This window comes from Taudactylus pleione, unplaced genomic scaffold (genome assembly GCF_031769625.1).
Source record: "Taudactylus pleione unplaced genomic scaffold, aTauple2 ptg000447l, whole genome shotgun sequence".
In the NCBI taxonomy this organism is placed as follows: domain Eukaryota; kingdom Metazoa; phylum Chordata; class Amphibia; order Anura; family Myobatrachidae; genus Taudactylus; species Taudactylus pleione.
In genome coordinates this window covers 568,674-591,724 of record NW_028284849.1, presented here as the reverse complement: position 1 = coordinate 591,724, position 23,051 = coordinate 568,674, and the positions used below count along the sequence as shown (strand labels likewise).

Here is a 23,051-nt window from a genome sequence, read left to right as displayed (position 1 = left end):
AACTGTTGCCGGAAGCAAGTAGGGGTATAACAACCGTGTCTTGTAATACCCAGTATTGGATAAATGAAATATGGGCCGTAAAATATCATCATCTCCCTCCTTCAACATAGGAGAGGGTAAAGATTGTATAAAGGGACGAAGTTGCAAAAACATAAAAAAATCTCTATTAGTAAGAAAAAATTTAGATTTCAAATCTTGAAAAGAGTACATTTGGCCCCCTGGATCAAACACATCCCCAATGGCAGCGATACCCCTCACCTTCCAGACCAGGTATTCAGCGTATTCTAGGCCAGGAATAAACATGGGATTACCCCCAAAACGTATTATACTGAGATACAGGACCTTATTCAGAGGCGGCCGTACGGTCTACGACCGCACGGACGCCTCGATGTTTGGCTAATGCACATGCGCACGAGGGAGCCGGCTCCCTCGTGCGCATGCGTGAGACCCGCTATGACCGACAGCGCCGATCGTAGCGGGTCTCTTTCCAAAGGGGGCGAGCTGTCGATGTTGATTGACAGCTCGCCCCGTTTGGAAGGCGGGCTGGGGGCGTGGCAGCCCAAACGGAGGCGTTCCCATGGGAACACCTGCCGTTTGGGGGAGGCCCTACTGACATCACTAGTGATATCAGTGGAGAGCTTCCGGCTCTGACAGAGCCAGAAGCTCTCCGGGGCTTACGACAAGTGAGACCCTACCCTAGGGTCTCGTCGTAAGCCCCGATGGTCGCGATGGTCTCTGACCATCGCGACCATCACCCGAGCGGTCGTTAGAGCTGTGGGTGTTAACCCACAGCCTAACAACCGCAACAGAGGCGGGCGGTCAGGATGCAAGTGGCCGCCCAGTTTCTGAGCGACCGCTTGCATACTCCGACCGCCTCTGAATGAGGCCCACAGTGTGGCGCCTGTGAAGCTTTCGATTTATTTGCAACCAGACTAGATAAGTGTCAAAAAATAGAATATTATTTCGCATCAATGGTGGGAGATGTAATTTGGGAGTATGAAGTAGAGCAGACAAAGAATAGGGAGAAGCTATTTCTTCCTCCAGGGATTCATATGTGATTTTTATAACATGTCATATTTATTATATTATTAATACTCTTGTACTTTATATATGTTTCATTAAATTGTGTTTTATACATTTTTTTCATACGTCTGTGGTTATATCTTACTCTTTACCCAATATTAAATATTCATTATATTGGTATTTTTACTTAGAGATTACTATTCGCTTTAACCAAGCGCTGCTGTGTTTTTCAATTCTAGTTTTTCTCTTTGTTCTAGGTGGTAGCAACCACCTAGTAGTAGCCGCTGGTTAATGATCTATTTTGTATATTGTGCTCAGCACCAAGGGAAATTATACCAACATAGAGAAACCCGGGTGTGAGAACTGCATGTCAACCGTTTCCAAGATCAACAAATAGGGCTACGGCACCACTTAAATAGCGCATTCAGACATGTGCGGACCGAAGGAGGTAAAGTCTGTCAGTGGATACAGATACCTCATAACATTTATAGATGGCTTCAAAAGAATGACGCACGTATATTTCATGCACGAAAAATCTGAAGTAGCAAAAACATTGAAGACTACAAAAGACTTGTAGAGAACCAAACAGGCTGCAGTTCTGAGATATGAAAATGGTGGTGAATTAAGATATTCATCACTATTTTCAGATATCAGAACTTTGAGTCTTCGGGGAGGTGGAAGAATTCTTAAGGAATTATGGAATAGAGCATCAGTTGGCCATCGAGTATAGGACCTCATTCAGACCCGCTCGCAAGCGGGTCGATGTTTGACTGTGTGCATGCGCAGCGGCCGCACTGCGCACGCGCAAACACCCCGGAGCGAGAGAGAAATTCTCTCGTTCCAGGGCTCTATACAAAAAGGGGTGGCTGTCGATGTTGATTGACAGCTCGCCCCGTTTTGTAGGCATGGCGGGGGGGTGGTTTCACAAACGGAGGCGTTTGTGGGCGGCCCCACTGACATCACCAGTGATGTCAGTGGGAGAGCTTCCGGCTCTATTAGAGCCAAAAGCTCTCTGGGGCTTGCGGCAGACGAGACCCTACCTCCATCATCCTGGTCGCTCGTTTAAGCTGTGGGTGGTAACCCACAGCCTAGCGAGCGGCCAGGAGGCCGGCTGAGAAAATGGAAGCAGCCGCCCTCATTCAGAGCGAGCGCTCGCATTTTGCGAACGGCTCTTAATGAGGTCCATAGAGGCGTATGCTGCTCTCTATGCCCCCTCTTTTCTAGCCGGCAGGGCAGGTCAGTAGGGCCTGATTCAAAGGTGGATGCATTTAATACATTGTACGCAATCTGTGCATGTGTCCGAGGCGCGCTGTGCATGCGTCCCGATTTTTACTGCCGGGGTTGCAGACTGGAATTGCAATTCCAATAGGAGTTCCTGGGCAGTGACTGGGAGGCTGGCTTTTGTCGGCAGGCGTGGCGGGGGCGTGCCAGTGTCAGGCACTGTGCCGGAAGATGCCGTTCCACTAGCACCAGCGACCGTCTATCGTCAGACATCCTGAGCAACCATAGGGTTGCCCCAATGTTAGATGGTGCAGCCGATGTCCGCTCAATGGTGCGACTATTTGCGGATTACAGCCGCGGCCAGAGGGCATCCCAGTAGACGGACCAGCGGCTGCGGCATTAGGATAAATTTGCAATAATGGCTGCAACAAAACATGCAGCCGCTACTGCATCACCGCCCACCTCTGAATCAGGCTCTCTGCACAGGGCACCAAAAAGTCTAGATACGGCTCTGGACTCCTCCAAACTCTGCAAGAGCAAAGGCCAGGGACGAGCTGTGAAATGTCCACGATATGACAGAGACTCTGGAAATGAAGGATACATCGAGCGGCTGCAGAGAACGGTATACAATCGGGAAACCGGCTGCCTTAATACCGACTGCCGGCCTCCCGACTGTCATATCCCGGCGAGAGTGAAATGCCGGGCGTCTATATCTAGACGCCTGTCATTTCCCCGTCGCCGGGAGACAGGCGCCCGGCATCCCGATCGAAGGGATGCCGGGCGCCGTGAGCAGACAGCCGTGGGGGGGGGGAGGGATAGGTTTAGGGGGGGGTAGGGGGTTAGGAGGTTAGATTAAACTTACCTTAGCGGTGATCAGGATTTCCAGCGCTGTCGGGCTTCCGCTGCCGGGAACTCTGCTTTTGTCGGCCAAGCGCTGCCGGGAATTTCATACCGAGAGAACACCCTGGCAATGGGCTATGGAGGCCTAGAGAGCCATTGCTCTAGGGGGCAGTCAGAGTGGCCTGATCCCATATGACTGGCTGCAATTTAAGAGGGAACCAGCTAAAATCCTGTCCAGGACGCTAACTTGCTCAGGGCCAGGTCTGAGCAGCGCTGGGAGACATCGGACACCAGTTGTAGCTGGGGATTATGTCATTGCAGCAGAGAAGTACTGAGCAAAATCCTAGACATCAGTTGGCACAGCTCTTTGTACACGGCCTCCTCAGCTCAGAAGATCAGGAGAGGCAGCCGCAATAGAGCGGATCCTTGGCTCCAGCCCCGACACTTTGTGACACCTTTCATCTACACAATGCTTTTATGTTCTTGGTCTTTAATGATACTGCAGAAGGAAATGTGGATTTCGCTTCAGCACTGTCTCTCAGTCACACAAGCACAGATCTGACAGCTCTGCTGGATTGGAGAAAATACTGGAAAAAATATTCCCCATAAACAGCCACACAAACCCCCTCCCCAAACCTCCCCCCCCAAAAAAAACAAAACATAAGATCAACTCTACGGTTCCAGTCACCCTTCTCTAACGCAGATGCCAAATAAAAAAATAACAACACCAATATATAATATATAATAGAGGTTTTATTCCAGGGAAGGCAAAGCCAGCCGCTCACAGCTTCCTATAGCCTCGCGGAAGACTCAGCTTCATAAATACTTTAAATGGCACTTTGAGGAGAAAGACTGGTTCCTACCTGCACGCAGTAACTGGCAGCACTTAACTCAGTCCAAGTTAATTAAACACTGCACGGCGGATCACGCTTATATCCCAGCCGGCTTGTTTGGCTCCAGTCCTGGAGGGCTTCTGACAGTCCAAATTTTCACTGAAATTGATATGCAGAAATGTCAGGGTTCTTTTGCTTGTTAATTAGAGATCTTTAAACTCTTTGTCTTCTGTGATTAGAATTGAATGACTATTTTTTTTTTTTTTTGAAAAGACAGATTTTCTAATCCAGGTTATTCCTGTACGAAGCCCTCTCCCTGATACTGTTATTTTGGTAGGTGCCGTTACCTGGTACCCCACCTATTCGCCCTATAAAGAGGCCCATTCATCAACAACTTTTATCATACGCAACAAGTTTTAAAACTCGTTGTGTATGATAAAGGTGCTCTAGCCAATCAGCTCCCAACTGTCACCTGTTTGAAAAATGAGAGTTGGGAGCCGATTGGCTGGAGCACCATGTCTCATACGCAACAAGTTTTAAAACTCGTAGAAGTGTTTGATAAAACTCATTGATAAATGGACCCCTGCAGAACTCACATATACCTCTTCCAATCACCTTTGGCGCTGCTCTGGTCTCTCGGGAGCCAAGGAGATAGAACACAGTAGAGCTTAATCTTTCAGTGCTCTGTTACACAACTGCTTGTTTTCCAGTTACCGTAACCTGGGCTCAATTAATTATTCGATGTTTAAAAACACCTTTCTCATCCATTAATTCATTCGGCCCACTCTACTGCCATAGTAAAATTGCTGGGAAGTTCTGCAGCAGAACATTTTGTACCAGGTGGAAGGGGTCACGTTGGAAGGCCTGGTTAGGCATGTTTTATTTATTGTCCTGAAATACAACCTGTTTATAGAGAGCACCTGTCTGTTGCCCACACACACAGTGGGCCAATATTCACCAGGGGTCTCAGAGCTCTGGTCGGAGGTTCCCTAACTTTTGGAATTAACAGAAAATGTTTGGGACACATAAGCCTTTAATCCTAGGATTAAAAAAAAGCACCACTGCAACTTTTAGGTCATTATAACTTGGACAGTCACTTATAAATAGTTATTGTGCCAGTTGTTTGATGTTAATCGTAGAAGCCTAATAGCCTGAAAACCCAGGGCAGTAAGTAGCCCTAATACCCAGCATAGCAGCCCCAGTGCCCAGCATAGCAGCCCCAATACCCAGCATAGCAGCCCAAATGCCCAGCATAGCAGCCCCAATGCCCAGCATAGCAGACCAAATGTCCAGCATAACAGCCCAAATGCCCAGCATAGTATCCCGAATACCCAACATAGCAGCCCCAATGCCCAGCATACCAGCATAGTACCCCGAATGCCCAGCATACCAGCCCCAATGCCCAGCATAGCAGCCCCAATGCCCGGCATAGCAGCCCAAATGTCCAGCATGACAGCCCAAATGCCCAGCATAGTATCCCAAATACCCAACATAGCAGCCCCAATGCCCAGCATACCAGCATAGTACCCCGAATGCCCAGCATACCAGCCCCAATGCCCAGCATAGCAGCCCCAATGCCCGGCATAGCAGCCCAAATGTCCAGCATAACAGCCCAAATGCCCAGCATAGTATCCCAAATACCCAACATAGCAGCCCCAATGCCCAGCATACCAGCATAGTACCCCGAATACCCAGCATACCAGCCCCAATGCCCAGCATAGCAGCCCAAATGCCCAACATAGCTGCCCAAGTGCCCAGCATAGCAACCACAAAAATCCAGAATAGTAACCCAAAGCATTCAAGCCAGTTGCCTCATTACCCATTACCCTGTCATTACACTGTATAGCATGTTAGGCGCCAGCATGTGTGACCAGTGCAGCCTGTATGCCCTGTGGTATTGGGTATACAGTACCAGGGTCTAAACTTGTGTAGGAGGGATGCCGCACCCTTTTCTGCAAGGAAGTCACTCAGGGAAGCACAGTAGTGGTTACAGGATTGGCGGCAATCTGGTATATATCCTATAAAAGCCTCAGATTTGGTGGCCATGACATTTGGGGGATATATAGTCATAATGTCATAATGCAAACACCACAATCTATGATGGCGACATTGCTGAAATGCCAACATTGAACCTGTCGTCATCTGAAGAATGTCAACCTGTTCACAATTTCGACATGTGAATTGTCCACATTCTGAAGAGGCAGGAGGGTTAGGGTTAGGCCAGGGGTATCCAAACTCAGTCCTCAAGGCACCCTAACAGTTCAGGTTTTAAGGATGACCATGCCAGTACATAGATGGTATAATCAAATTGACTGAAGTACTAATTAAGTCATCTGTGCTTAAGTATGGATATCCTGAATACATGGAATGTTAGGGTGCCTTGAGGACTGGGTTTGGGAACCACTGGGTTAGGCTGTGGCAGCTGGGGGTTAGAATTAGGCTGCAAGGTTAGGGTTGGAGTTCTGCAGGGTTAGTGAGGAGAGGGTCAGGCACTAGGGGGAGGGTTAGGCTATGGGAGGGTAGGTTAGAGTTGGGCACTAGGGAGAGTGGTAGGCTACAGGAGGGAAGTGTTAGGTTAGGCACTATGGGGATGGTTATGGTTGGACATTATGGTGAGGTTTAGGATAAGCTTAGGCACTAGGGGAGGGTTACATTTAGGGTTAGGCAATAAGGGGAGAGGTAAGGTTAGGTACTAGGAGGAGGGCTAGGGTTAGGCTACGGGAGTGAAGGGTTAGGGTTAGGCACTAGGGGGTGGGCTAGGCTACGGGAGTGGAGGGTTAGGCACTAGGGGGAGGGTTAGGCTACAGGAGTGAAGGGTTAGGGTTAGGCACTAGGGGGAGGGCTAGGCTATGGGAGGGAGGGTTAGGGTTAGGCACTAGGGGGAGGGCTAGGCTACGGGAGTGGAGGGTTGGGCACTAGGGGGAGGTTTAGACTACAGGATGCCTGGGTTAGGGTCGGCACTAGGAGGAGGGTTAGGTTACGGGAGGGGAGGGTTTGAGTTAGGCACTAGGGGGAAGGTTAGGCTATGGGAGGGGAGGTTAGGTGCCAGTGGGATGGTTATTTGGGGTTAGCGATACTGACCGCCAGAAGCACCTGAGGGCCACCAGAATCAGCAGGATGTAACTGCCAGACTCGGAAGCCACTGCTGGAGCCACTGGACCCGCCAGACCAAGTAAGTCACCACTAGCCCACCAGGGATGTTTTGTCGACATTCCAATCATGCCGATATTTAATCAGTGTCGATATGATGAATGTGGACATGGGTAATGTGAACATGCCCAGCATGTCGACATGGTGAATTTTGACAAAATATAGTGCACCCGACATTTGTATAGCGTCAGTGTTGAATGTCTACAGTACATGTGCTCGGTGGAAGGGAGAACAGTAGTCCTGGAACACCTCTATAAAGGAACGCTGCAGCACAGGGAGAAGATGATACCACTAAGTAGTGATTTGGATTTAGACTGACAGTTGGAAACGACTACTTGGGGCCGTAGAATTCCATAGGTCGGTGCCACACGTTCACTTGTCCACTTGCTGAGAACATGCTGAAGGGCGACTCATTTGACTATCTCCTTCCTGCACTGCGCAGTAGTCATTGCCTCTCCTCTTTACATCGCTGAACTACCAAATCAAATCGCCAGGTGTGATGGGCGGCAGTGATATAAAATTATGATATCCTGCTCTTTGGAGCCCCCTGGAAACATTTTTGGTGAAACTTTGGTGTGTTGAACCACAGGCTGAACTTTGCCATCTATCTGACTGGCAGCTGCTCCTCTGTTTTGCCTTGCACTTGGGAATAATGCACGATTGCCCCCATCCTGGAACATGAACTTCCATTCACTGCTGTCCATTGCTGAAGAGGTTGTTCCTTTACAGCTGACATTCCCGGAGGCACCGTAGCTGGTGGAACATGAACAGGTTGTGTTGGTGCTGACGCTCCTGCAAAACTCGGGCCAACAATTACCGCTCTTGCAAAGTCTCAGGGCAGTCCAGCATTTGTATACCTGACGCTGACCATGATTGGGTGTTATTAGCTCAATGAATGAATGAACCCCATCTGTGTCCCTCTTCCTGTAGGTACTTAAGAGAAATCACTGGGAAAATCTCCACATGCTGAATGCTGGACCACTAATAAATGATCAGCCACACTGTACATAAGATATTGCACTTTTATTTTTAGTATTGTGATATTATAAATATATACATTCATAAACATATGCATCCCGACTGAGGGCCTGATTCGGCATGGATCGCAATTGCGTAATCGCACGCAATGAAGCTGTGAAAATAGGCTAATGCCTGCAAAGTACTGAATATATAGAAAATAAGAAGTTTGGTGCAGGTATTCTCTCCCTCTCTCTAATGCCTGCCACAGCTCAGCCAGCATAGAGACGCCCACTACCGCTTTCTCACATCTGTAATACCTCACAGTCCTGTGTATACATCTGTAACATCAGCCACAGCTCAGCCAGCATAGAGACGCCCACTACTGCTATCTCACATCTGTAATACCTCACAGTCCTGTGTATACATCTGTAACATCAGCCACAGCTCAGCCAGCATAGAGACGCCCACTGCTGCTTTCTCACATCTGTAATACCTCACAGTCCTGTGTATACATCTGTAACATCAGCCACAGCTCAGCCAGCATAGAGACGCCCACTACCTCTATCTCACATCTGTAATACCTCACAGTCCTGTGTATACATCTGTAACATCAGCCACAGCTCAGCCAGCATAGAGACGCCCACTACTGCTATCTCACATCTGTAATACCTCACAGTCCTGTGTATACATCTGTAACTTCAGCCACAGCTCAGCCAGCATAGAGACACCCACTACTGCTATCTCACATCTGTAATACCTCACAGTCCTGTCTATACATTTGTAACATCAGCCACAGCTCAGCCAGCATAGAGACACCCACTGCTGCTTTCTCACATCTGTAATACCTCACAGTCCTGTGTATACATCTGTAACATCAGCCACATCTCAGCCAGCATAGAGACACTCACTACTGCTATCTCACATCTGTAATACCTCACAGTCCTGTGTATACATCTGTAACATCAGCCACAGCTCAGCCAGCATAGAGACACTCACTACTGCTATCTCACATCTGTAATACCTCACAGTCCTGTGTATACATCTGTAACATCAGCCACAGCTCAGCCAGCATAGAGACACCCACTACTGCTATCTCACATCTGTTATACCTCACAGTCCTGTCTATACATCTGTAACATCAGCCACAGCTCAGCCAGCATAGAGACGCCCACTACTGCTATCTCACATCTGTAATACCTCACAGTCCTGTGTATACATCTGTAACTTCAGCCACAGCTCAGCCAGCATAGAGACACCCACTACTGCTATCTCACATCTGTAATACCTCACAGTCCTGTCTATACATTTGTAACATCAGCCACAGCTCAGCCAGCATAGAGACACCCACTGCTGCTTTCTCACATCTGTAATACCTCACAGTCCTGTGTATACATCTGTAACATCAGCCACATCTCAGCCAGCATAGAGACACTCACTACTGCTATCTCACATCTGTAATACCTCACAGTCCTGTGTATACATCTGTAACATCAGCCACAGCTCAGCCAGCATAGAGACACTCACTACTGCTATCTCACATCTGTAATACCTCACAGTCCTGTGTATACATCTGTAACATCAGCCACAGCTCAGCCAGCATAGAGACACCCACTACTGCTATCTCACATCTGTAATACCTCACAGTCCTGTGTATACATCTGTAACATCAGCCACAGCTCAGCCAGCATAGAGACACTCACTACTGCTATCTCACATCTGTAATACCTCACAGTCCTGTGTATACATCTGTAACATCAGCCACAGCTCAGCCAGCATAGAGACGCCCACTACTGCTATCTCACATCTGTAATACCTCACAGTCCTGTCTATACATTTGTAACATCAGCCACTGCTCAGCCAGCATAGAGATGCCCACTACTGCTATCTCACATCCCTAATACCTCACAGTCCTGTATATACATCTGTAACATCAGCCACAGCTCAGCCAGCATAGAGACGCCCACTACTGCTATCTCACATCTGTAATACCTCACAGTCCTGTGTATACATCTGTAACATCAGCCACAGCACAGCCAGCATAGAGACACCCACTACTGCTATCTCACATCTGTAATACCTCACAGTCCTGTGTATACATCTGTAACATCAGCCACAGCACAGCCAGCATAGAGACACCCACTACTGCTATCTCACATCTGTAATACCTCACAGTCCTGTGTATACATCAGTAACATCAGCCACAGCACAGCCAGCATAGAGACACCCACTGCTGCTTTCTCACATCTGTAATATCTCACAGTCCTGTGTATACATCTGTAACATCAGCCACAGCTCAGCCAGCATAGAGACGCCCACTACTGCTATCTCACATCTGTAATACCTCACAGTCCTGTGTATACATCTGTAACATCAGCCACAGCTCAGCCAGCATAGACACCCACTACTGCTATCTCACATCTGTAATACCTCACAGTCCTGTGTATACATCAGTAACATCAGCCACAGCACAGCCAGCACAGAGATGCCCACTACTGCTATCTCACATCCCTAATACCTCACAGTCCTGTGTATACATCTGTAACATCAGCCACAGCACAGCCAGCATAGAGACACCCACTACTGCTTTCTCACATCTGTAATACCTCACAGTCCTGTGTATACATCAGTAACATCAGCCACAGCACAGCCAGCATAGAGACACCCACTACTGCTATCTCACATCCATAATACCTCACAGTCCTGTGTATACATCTGTAACATCAGCCACAGCACAGCCAGCATAGAGACACTCACTACTGCTATCTCACATCTGTAATACCTCACAGTGCTGTGTATACATCTGTAACATCAGCCACAGCTCAGCCAGCATAGAGACGCCCACTACCGCTTTCTCATATCCATAATACCTCACAGTTCTGCGTATACATCGGGAACATGGAAGCACATCGACCCGTCACGCACAATTACAGCAGGTCTGACCCGTCACAGAAATTGCAAGTCTCATTCGCACGCAGTGAGTACACAAGCTGTGTAGGCAATCGCAGTGGCTAATTTATGCACACCCACGCAACGGCCTTCAAACGGACAGACATGCCTGCGTTTCTCCAGCCACTCCCTCATCCCCACCCCCAAACGCTCACGGCCTGTCACTCACTCTGTAATGGATTCCTATCTGTGTGCGTAATCTCAGCGAGATTGCAGTGCACGCGCAGTGCGGTACACACGCATGCGCAGCAGTACGCAGCAATCGGCCGATCTGCGTACTCTGCTGAATCAGGCCGTGAGTCCCTCTCTCCAACTGCCACTCTATTTCTCTGTTCCCCTTCGCCTCTGTCACATTCCCCCTCCACTCTCACTAGGCTGTGTTCTTGTCTCTTTGCCTTTCTCACTGTGCACCTCTTCTCTTGGGGAACTAATCAGGTCAATCAGCCACCAGGACCCCTCTGTATGCTGACCTCCACTACCACCAAATCTACCTCCTCCACTTCACCCCTTCTGTACTTTCTCATGTAACAACAATCTCTCAGCTGTCTCCACATGGTCGTCCCAATTCCGCTTAAAGCTCAACATATCCAAATCAAAGGTGATCGTCTTCCCTCCTCGCAGAGTCACCACCACCCCCATCTGCTTCGCATTACACCACAACTTCTTCAGACTCCCAAGCCCAATGCCTTGGTGCCACCACCCCATGAATATTGTCAGAATATGCCCTTTTCTTACCAATATGCTAACAAGACTCTTTTCTACTCTCTCATCATCTCCCACCTTGACTACTGTAACCTTCTCAAAGCTCATATAGAAATACTTGCCCATTCGCTCGCCCACACAGATCTACCTCTGACCTGCACCTTGACTCTGGTAACAACCCCTAACTCCTGCCTACAAGGCTTCTCTCATGTCCCTACCCACTTATAGGGATGGTCATCGTAGAGTTAACCATTGATGATCACCATTGAAGGTAGTATTGGTGGTTAACCTCAATAGTATAAAACCATTGATGTTTTCACCTACCGATCGTCATACCAGCTCTAATACTCACTGGGCCAATCAGAGGTGGGGGCGAGGCTTTGTGTGTTGCATTGGGGGCAAAGCTAGGTTCCGTATCCTGGTGCCAGGGAGGAGAGAAAAATCATTGCGGGGTCTCTGTGCCATCGATGACAGAAAACCACTGGACTTCCACCATCGATGGCAAAACAATCTACTATCAGTGGGTTATTATTGATGGTGGTTAACCATCGATGGTAGTGGCCATCCTTACCCACTTATAGATTTCCCTACCATGCCTCATCAGACTCTCCCACAGGCTTCTCATCTTTACACGATGTCTGAAAACCCATCTCCTTATTAGAACTCACCGTGCTCCAAACCAATGCCCCCTCCATATCCATCCCTGAGCCTCGCTCTCTCCTGTAGCTTCAGCTTCACTCCCTTCCACCTAGACGTTGCCCTTTGTTCTCATATCTGCATTTATTTTACCTTCCTTGCCCTGAATGCCCTGTTTACGCCTCTGCCCGCAGTATTACATACCGATTCCCTGCCCGCAGTGCGGACAAATCCATGGTAATAATAATCACTGCAGCTCCACGATTATTAATATCATTGCTTTATATTACACCAATCATATTATGCACTGCTATACAGAGAACAGGCAATCACACACAACAGTCACTGTCGCAATGCTAACCACTGTGCCCACATGCTGCCACAATCAGAGTCACAAAGTCCAGGCACAGATGTAAAACTCGTATGCAAGAGCTCCACATTTGGGTTTTTAAACAGTGCCAGGTGGCAAATTTCACAACATTCATTGCTTTATTTCTCCTGTCTTTGTCTGTGCTTTTCATCAATGTATTTATATTATCATTATCATCATTATTTATTTATATTGTGCCACCATAATGTGGAGCCGTTTGCAGAGCATCATTCACATTAGTCCTTGCGCTGCTGGAGGTTACAGTCAGCAGACAGGTAACCTGGGGAGTATGTTCTGGTCTATGGGAGGAAACCTGAGCACCAGGAAGGCACCCACGCAAATGTGGGGAGAACATACAAACTCCTTAATATTTATATGATTATGTAGACACTTATTTTCTGTGCTAGGCAGAAAATCACTGTAAAACTATAGAACAAAGCCTGGCTGGGTACAGTAGCTATAATAATATAATAACAGGTGTGGACTAGTTAAATAACTGCTATGATTATTCCCACCCCACACACACTGTGTTCTGCTCAGACTCTGATCAGCCAGGGTAATACACTGCCGAGATCACTGTACAACAAAGTATTTATCATCTGGAAATAAACTGGTTCTGTATTTATAAGTCACATGAGTGATTCATATAAAGGTAACACAATCAGAAACACACAGATTAAGCCCAAGCCTGACATCCTACACATCCTCTATTTGTTTGGTGACCAATCACCTGCTGCTATCCATATCTAAAAAAATAAAAATCAGCATTTAATATGTATCAAAATAAGGAAACTCAACTGTAAATCCCATTCCTGCAAAACTGTGGGAATATATAGAACATATAAATATTACTATTCACTAACATAGCCTGGGAAATACTGGACTCTTCTGTCAGCAGGTATAAGTGTTGCTGGTACATGTAGTGCGCCAGTGTACATGGGGTTATATCATTTCTGCATGCCAGGCTGTGGCAGAAGCAAAGAGATATTGTAGTTAGGTCACACAGAAGATGTTGACATCATCATAACCCTACATTGGATTCATGGCAACAAAACAGTTGAAGCAATCTTATATGATCCAACAATCCAACATAATGCTATAGCATCTGTATTCCAAGACGTGTGTGTTGTCAGATTATGGAGGCAAATCTCCAGATAGTATCTAGTAATCCTACGTACAGCTCAATTAAGTCTCCTCATTGAATGTACAGTATGTACTACGATCCATAAACACACACACACTCTTTATTATCAGGAGGAGCTCCATTCCAGAGGGGTAGTCAACATGTGGCTGACCTGCAGTTGTGGAACTACATGTCTCAGCATGCCTAGCTGTGTATTAGATTGTCTCAAAAAAGTCATGGAAATGTATCCATTACTGTATGTGTTTTCCCCTCTCCAAGGACCCTAATGTCAGAATATGAATGATGGTGAGTTACTGTCCTTTTATGGGACTTAATGACACCTCTCAGGGGTGATAATTGCCCTGATGTAGATAAAATGCCATGTAGAGCTGGCACTGGCAGGAGGATGCTTGTGCAGAAGCTGCTGGCGCTCTGTTGCATCTCTGTGGCTGAGTACAATCTGGTAGTACAGTAATTGGAGATAAATCACATTCCAGCATTATAAAAACATTTATTCTCTAAGCCATAATGTGAGTGCCAGCCACAGCCAGTGCCCCTTGTGTTCTGCTACTGTCAGTGCCCCCCTGTGCAAACACATACCCTGTGTTCTGCCACAGCCAGTACCCACCTGTACAAACATCTACCCTGTGTTCTGCCACAGCCAGTGCCCACCTGTACAAACACCTAACCTGTGTTCTGCCAGTCAGTGCCCACCTGTACAAACATCTACCCTGTGTACTGCCAGAGCCAGTGCCCCCCTGTACAAATATCGACCCTGTATTCTGCCACAGCCAGTACCCACCTGTACAAACACCTACCCTGTGTTCTGCCACAGCCAGTGCCCACCTGTACAAACATCTACCCTGTGTTCTGCCAGAGCCAGTGCCCTTCTGTACAAACACATACCCTGTGTTCTGCCACAGTCAGTGCCCCCCTGTACAAACATCTACCCTGTGTTCTGCCACAGCCAGTGCCCACCTGTACAAACACATACCCTGTGTTCTCCCACAGCCAGTGCCCACCTGTACAAACATCTACCCTGTGTTCTGCCAGAGCCAGTGCCCTCCTGTACAAACACCTACCCTGTGTTCTGCCACAGTCAGTGCCACCTGTACAAACACCTAACCTGTGTTCTGCCACAGCCAGTGCCCACCTGTACAAACATCTACCCTGTGTTCTGCCACAGCCAGTGCCCACCTGTACAAACATCTACCCTGTTTTTTGCCAGAGCCAGTGCCCACCTGTACAGACACCTACCCTGTGTTTTGCCAGAGCCAGTGCCCACCTGTACAAACACCTACCCTGTGTCCTGCCAGAGCCAGTGCCCACCTGTACAAACACCTACCCTGTGTCCTGCCAGAGCCAGTGCCCACCTGTACAAACACCTACCCTGTGTCCTGCCAGAGCCAGTGCCCAAAACAATGTTAACTCTTCGCCAATGACATAACAGAGCCTCTTGGTTAAGAACAGCAGAAATAATTACAAGTCCGATTTGTTCTCCATCCCCAGCCCCTGTGTGCAGCCAGCGAGTGTAGGGTATGTTGGAGTCTCTGACCGTCAGATGGGAAAAATCATTTCACTGCAGAAATAAAGGTATGTTGCCAAAATCCCAAATCCTCCAGCGTAGAATGACTGCTGCTGCCCAGCGGGGCAGGTGAATGGGGTGATCATTAGGCAGGCTGCAGGGGCATTGTGCATTTACCATCCGTGCAGAGAACTTTATCACTCACCTGTGCTGGAAGTGGCCGCCCTGGCTCTCTGTGTAGCTGGTGAGGGCTCGGTTCTGTGTGACTCCAACACTCTGTCTGTCCTCAGTCTTACAGCTTATCCTCTATTGCTGACAGTTATATGGGGACTTCTCACCAGCGATGGCTCCTATTCCCCACACCAGCCTATGAGAGAGAAGACCCGTCCCCTCCACATCCCCAATCCAGGGTCACCCAGAGACATGGCAGGGGGCTCATCTGTGTGTGTGTGGGGGTATGCTGTTATATACTCTGCACCGTGAGTAATCACATGCGTGTGCAGCACACAGGGCATCTATCTATATCCTGCCAAGCTGGCACTGGGCGACTACATCGTATACATGGGAACTATTTTATATCTATCTACAGTAACGCTCTCTCTTTCTAGATGGCTAGCTATAGATCATATATTTATATACTGTACATATAGATGTATATAGCTATATATATATATATATATATATATATATATATATATGATATATCAGTTGTGTGTACGTAGAGGAGAGATAGAAAGTGGGTAGTATAGGGTTGGCATAATAGCCATTGGTCTCTGCAGAACATCTCAGATGACAGAGCTGTCAATCATAAAAAGAATGACTGATGATTGACGGCTGGTCTGTACTGGGACATGGTATGCTAAGCTATAAAAGTCTCTTACATAGAGCTGGAGGCAGCCGCAGCGGCTACAGGGTGTAGCGCTCTCTGTACGGAGCTGTCTCTGGTGCTGAACTCTTCTCCTTGCTCAGAGTACAAGTCATTCCTGCTACAGTATCAGATCTATATTATTATTATTATTATTATTATTATTATTATTTGAGATGAGCAATTGTATTTCTACAGACCTCTCTTCTTTACTTTCTCAGTGAAATTAACCCTGTCATTGCCATGAAGGTTTATTTGCGTTACTGAATCCTATTGTATAATAAAAAGCTGAATATTTCAATGGTTCTGTATACTGTACAGAGCTGGGGAGGGTGACAGCATTGCTCTGCTGTCTTTGCATCAGCCGATGACTGTTCCTTCTTTTCAGGGGGGATATCTGTGTTCACAATATATTGGGGCGCAGGATTCAGTGGCAAACGCAGGATTTCTAGAGGGGGGTTTCCAAATGCTTGATTTTAGAGTGAGTGTGACCAGTCTATATCCAGCTTTAATATGTGTCATACATAGTGTATTGTGTGTCATAATTCCAGCATATACAGGACCAGAGATCACAGTAAGCCATTAGATGCGGCAGTAGTGTTTTTATTCTAGATGTGGGCACCATTCCAGGGCATGGGAGCAAGTCCGGGAGTCTGGGGGAGCAGAAGAACCTACAGTAGCACTGCCCTGGGCATATATGTAAATATTGGGCTCTAAAGCAGTGCATCCCTAACAGTGCATGTTTTCCAGATCTCCTAATTGGTGCACAGGTTATTTATTACTGGCTGATACATGTTAAAAGATCCACAGGTGGTGCTATTTATTTCATTTATGACACTGAGAACATGCAGCGCTAGTAAAATTCCATTATATTACTATATCTATTGTGGTCATGGTGTGGGCGGTTTCTAGGCAGACAGAAACCCCCCTGCGTTTGCCTATGGGATTACGATTGAAAGCCCTGTTTAACGCTACCCATTAACCCTGACCAATCAAGTGCCCCCTAAACTACAGCCAATACCGCTCCCAAGCTTTGCTGTGCTTGCTGGGTGCCCCCTTCCCCCATGAAGCAATGGCACCTTAGGCATTCATCTATATGGCCTATGTTTATAGATAGTCCTGACGGCAGTGAGAGCTGCCAGATCCTTAAAGCTGTAAGTAACTCCTCCAAAATGATGACATTGAATATAAATGAAACTCTAGGCAAACATTCCTACAGGCGGATAGTATTCTACAGTATACACGTGTAACATGTTTCCCACAATGAAATCTATTCTGGGAGCAAATTAATGATTTCACTGTATTTTTATGGTCTATTTTTTATGCATGATAATAAAATAGGAAAGGGGGAATTTCATGCTTTATATTATGCTAGCGCTTTCGTGGACGTCTGTTATTGCTCGGCGGAACTAATTTTACAAGGACAGTAGTGGCATGTAATATTCTGATGTATATTTTATATTGTAGACATTGATCACAAAATGTCTTTGTAAACAATATTTACAGTTTTTCAGTCAGGGATTAACACAAAAAGATGATTGGGGCTACTAACTCGTGAGCAAGCCACGTAAAGCTGCCTATGGGAGAAGCAGCTGATCCTGCGATCTATGCCTGCAGCCCTGAGTGTTTGTCCCTGTGACTTGTTGATCGTCATAGCGAAGCAAACGCTTACAGGAAACTGCAGGTGCTATAACTGAAATGTAAAATTGTTGGGGATAAGGGGTATAAATGATATAAACACAGTCTCACCTGCACCAGATCCCGTTAGAATCTGTGCCTCAATTAGATTCCTCTGTAGAGCAGTGACTTTAAGTCGGGTTCCATTGCATAACTTGGGTGGAGTCAATTTCTGCAGAAATATGGTCGGAACACCAACTTTCAGTGCAATGCTGTGCGCTAGAAGTCCAACTGCACTATCATATAGATCCCAAATCTGTTGTTACTTAACCTACAGTAACACTGAAAGGTTGCAAGTAATATGAGGAGCGACTGATTGATATTTAGTATTTGTCTTGGTGCGCCATCTATTGGATTGACATGTATACTGCAACTTCATGAGTCAAGATAAACTGCCTGATTAGTGCTTAATATATAGTTAGATTTTCCTGAGAAATAGATCTTGAGATATATAAATTTAGATATGCATTCATATATAACTGTTTGCGTTCGGGATGTGCAATATATGTATATATATATTTATATACATATAGTAATTTTGGACTTGAAAAGCCTGTGCAAATTCTGATAAAAAATTTTTTGTCTCCATAGTTCGTAAACAGTCCTTAAAAGTATATTTGCCCCCAAAGAGATGATATTTGTATACATCTAGTTATTTTTTGGCTTGAGGAACCAGCACACTGCAAGTATTGAGTGTCAAGCATCTGGTTATTCTTTCATTGCTCCTCTCCCTGATATCACATTGAGATAATACATACCTCAGTTTCTTTCTAGGTGACTAAGCGACACAATATTGAAAGCACAATCCAAATTCATCCCATAGTTTTTGTGTGATGCCGGAACGAACAAACAGTCAGACAAACAAACATTCAGATTTTTTTTTTGTCTCTATAGTTCATACACAGGCCCTGATTCAGAGCCGGACCCTCTGACAGAGCGCTCGCTCTGAATCAGGGCATTTTTTTTTGTGTGGCCTCCTGGTTGCTCGCATAGCTGTGGGTGACCACCCACAGCTATAGCGAGCAGCCAGGTTGATGGTCGCGATTGTCAAGACCATCGCAACCATCAGGCTTGCGACGAGACCCTTGTGGTAGGGTCTCGTGGCTGCAAGCCCCAGAGAAATTTCGGCTCTAACAGAGCCGAAATCTCTCCACTGACATCACTCGTAATGTCAGTGGGGCCGCCCCCAAATGGCAGGCGTTCACATTTCTATGTACAGACACAAACATTACAACTTTATTATGTATAGATATTGCTACTAACAGGGCAGTTTGTTACCTGCTTGTGGTTGCTTCCAGCCTGATTATACTCCAACCCTCCTCTAATTGAGAATACAGTCGGTGGTGCGGATTATACTGTATAAAGTACAATTTGTACAGAGACCAAAGATCCCTATGAAACTGTCATGTGTTTGCAAAATGATTTTCTATGCAATCTCCTGCTGGGAACCTCCTCATGTTCCCTTGTATTTGTATAGAACACCGCTGGCTTCAGGTAATGCCGGACAACAAAAGAGTTGGAGGAATAAAAAGTGGAATAATTGAAAGGGAAAAATTTCCGGAACAGATGGCAAATATGATCCATACTTATATTTATTAATGAACGGTAATAAATGTCATTTACAGTGACTGCTGAAACACTGCATGCATCATTTTATCCCATCCGGCCTCCTCGCCTCCGTGTTAGGCCTCCTGCAGCTTGTAGTATAGTAAGTATTGATCCCTATTGCAAGCGTAATTTTACCTCCAGTTGTGTCACCAATGATTAAGGACAGCTCATCTCAGGGGCATGACCACTTACACCCTTACCCCTTAATTGCAGGAGATGCCAACACGCACCTCCTGTAGAATTAGAGACTGGCACTGACAGTTATTATACATGAGGCTAACTAGGCAGGTGTACAGGGCTCCGCACATGAACAGGTTAAGGCTAAATAGCTTAATGAGACCGTAGTATTATGGACTCATCATTAGCCAGGTCGCTAGCTTTTCCCCTTTTATCTATAGCTACCTTTCCATAACTGTCCTTCTTTCCTTCAGTATACCTTATCTGTATCTCCCCATCCCCATTTATCCCCTCTTTACCCATGTTCCTCCATTTACCCCCAATCTCTTGCCCTGTCTCTCTTCCCTTCTTAACCCTTTCCCCCACTACCTGTCGAAGCTGGATAATTGGCTGAGACAGAATCTGTTTAAAATTAAATCTGCACAACGCCATTTTGCGAATGGCAACACGCCATTTTGCAAATTGCCGCCCAGCGCCATTTTAGCGAATCTCACGCATAAGTACATACGGCGATGCTATTATTTAGCGTCGTGCGATTCCCTCGCAATAGAACATTGTTAAAAGTCCCCTTTATATAAATGCATACATTGAAATAAACATATATGATCAACCCTGCAAAACACGTACCACGGTGTACTCCACAAACACGTAGTCGCACAACGCTAACTAGTGTCTTTTCTTAATACCCCAATACTTACACACTGCACACTTACATAAAAAGGTTCCCTAGTATTAAGGTTAATATTTAAGGTTTTACTCATTATCAGTAATGTTGTGAAATACAGGTTATTTGATATCTAAGGTTTAGTGCATGATAAGCAGACCGTGTTTGGTGTCATTCTAAACCACTGTGTCTTCGCAGATTTCCGGTTTCATCGGTGAGGGGATCGCAACTTGTGTCTGCAAATTGTGGATCATAGAGAGTTAGGCATTAAAATGTACTCTGTAATGCAGCCAGGTTAGATTTGTTATCCAGCGGGAAAAGGGACACCTAGAGCTGTTGGAGGCTGGACTGTGACCATACGAACTGACCTATGAACTGTACTGTAACAGAAGAACCAGGAAGAACCAATGGAATCATGCCAACCTGTTCTATTGTATTGCCTATCTCTGTAAGAGTATATATGCAGGCTCTCTGAAACTATATGCCAGTCACCTTTTCTTTGCTGTTGACGGAGGTTTCATCTTTGATGCCGGGATCTGGATCCAGAGCGCGTGCGTATGTAACACTGTACCTTGTGACTGTATAATTTGTTTGCATTAATTGTAATTTAGATCACAGCATGTAACTATCTGCTTTTATGGTGAATAATAACTTGTTTTGCTTTGGAACCACAATCAAAGTCTGAAAGCAATTATTTCTTGTGCGACTCATAACGCTAAATAGCAACAATTTTAGAGTGTATAGATAGGTAGGAATTGATACAACACCCACACAAATACCATGTCCCTCTCCACTCTTTTCTCTCTTCCTCTTCTGTTATCTGTTGTAGTCCAATATATCGGCTCTGGCTGATATATCGACACAGCCACAGATCGATGTTGACAATTTGACTATATTGGGCTGTGCTGCGGGGATGGGGGTGTTCTCTGTACAGTCACTGTCAGACAGCCTTAATATTGTGCAGGGAATGCGCATGGGTGGTTGGGGTCAACAGGGGGAGAGAGGAGAGGCTGAGGTGTCCGGGCATCTAGTGAGAGCTGTGAAAGGAGGTAATGGGTGGGACTGCCAGGGTTTCTGCGCATGCAAAGTCCTGCTTACTGCACATGTGTGGTCGCCATTGCTGGGGAGGGTTCCAGGGGAACCGCCTCCTGGCTAATAATGCGATGTACAGCCCGTAGGCTACAGAGGCTAATGCCTTCTTCAGATGGTGTTAGCTGAGTGGACCAATATCTGGAATGCATCACATTCCGGAAGTTGGTTAATTTGGCGGCATCGCATCTGAAATAGAAACTTATGGGGGATGCGGCTGCCTGCGGGAATGAGGGATCCCGGCAGTTATCGGAGATACCTGCTGCGGTCTCTCCTTCATACATCTGGGAGAAACTTAATATATGCGGTTAACCCGTGTTTGGGTACTTTGCCGCTAATATACAATGATGAATGGTCTGTGGCCATTATGATAACTCTTACATGGGAGAAGATACAGCCAGAGTGGGAATTGAGATATGATGAGACATGGGGGGAGGGGGGTGGAGACTGTCAGTGGTGGATGCTGGGAAGGAAGGGAACAGGTTTGGTCTTATTAAAAAGAACATTTCTGTTATTTCTACTTGAAGTGTATTTTTGTGTTTTATTTCGTTTCAGAAATACATTTATTCTGCTCAGAAGACAATATTACTATTTGAATTTATTAATCTCAAATTGATCGTTTGACCATGAATCAAAATATTGAGCCCTATTGAAGAAAAGCGCTATATAAATAAAATTATTATTATTATCATCTACATTGTCCAATGGAACAGAGGGCCTGATTCAGACCCGCTCGCAAGCGCACAGCGCTCGCAAGCAGGTCGATGGTCCCCCACTGCGCATGTGCGCACCGGAGCCGGCTCCAGCATGCGTATGCACGAGACCCAGCCAGTGACAGGCGCTCTGTCGCTACGGGTCTCACACCAAAGCGGGACAGCTGTTGATTGTGATTGACAGCTTGCCCTGTTTTGTAGGCGGGCAGGCTGGCCAAATGGAGGCCTTCCCGATGGAACGCCTGCCATTTGGGGGCAGCCCCAATGACATCACGAGTGGGTGAGCTTCCGGCTCTATTAGACAAGGGTCTCGTCGCAAGCCCCGATGGTCGTGATCATCGCTACCATCACCTGGCCGCATGCTAAAGCTGTGGGTGGTCACCCACAGCTTAGCGAGCGGCCAGGAGGCCGTCTTTATAAAAAAAAAACAGGGATGCCCTGATTCAGAGTGAGCGCTCTCAAAGAGCGTCCAGCTCTGAATCAGGCCCAGAGCCCCTAGTGACTACATTGTAAAACAACGAGCATCATTTTTTCCAAGCAATAACACTGAATTAAAGTCTAAAGGCCACCATACACGGGGCGATTTATTTCCGATCCGATCTCACATACGATTCCCTTGAAAATTCTTCCCTTGACATTCTGTACGATCTGTATTTAGAAAAGGTACAATTGTACAAACGACCATACGATCCGATTTATTAAGATGTGTCACATCGTACTGTTCAGTCGAAATCCTTTTGCAAAACCATCTGATCTACGATGCTGATACACAACACCGGGGACGCGCACCGCATCGTAATCATATATGAAAACACTACTTTTCACACGATTGGTCGTTACGATCAGTCGAAAATGGCCATATCGTGTGAAAAATCGCCCCGTGTATGGGCACTTTTACACAAGTGAAATTTTTGTACAAAAACATATAC

The 23,051-nt window shown here is 46.4% G+C and overlaps 1 protein-coding gene across 2 annotated transcripts in view; it reads right to left on the bottom strand.

Annotated features, from left to right (window-relative positions):
- Window positions 1-15,615, bottom strand: part of LOC148505590 (thyrotropin-releasing hormone receptor-like) — an 84,365-nt gene extending 68,750 nt beyond the window's left edge. Inside the window, exon 1 of one of the 2 annotated variants that reach the window (XM_088447972.1) lies at window positions 15,535-15,615. The gene's annotated coding sequence lies outside the window, so the exon portion shown is untranslated. Of the gene's footprint in view, window positions 1-3,947; window positions 4,024-15,534 lie in introns of those variants that run through there. The other variant, XM_088447973.1, reaches the window with a different exon arrangement.
- Between the last annotated feature and the right edge of the window lie 7,436 nt (window positions 15,616-23,051).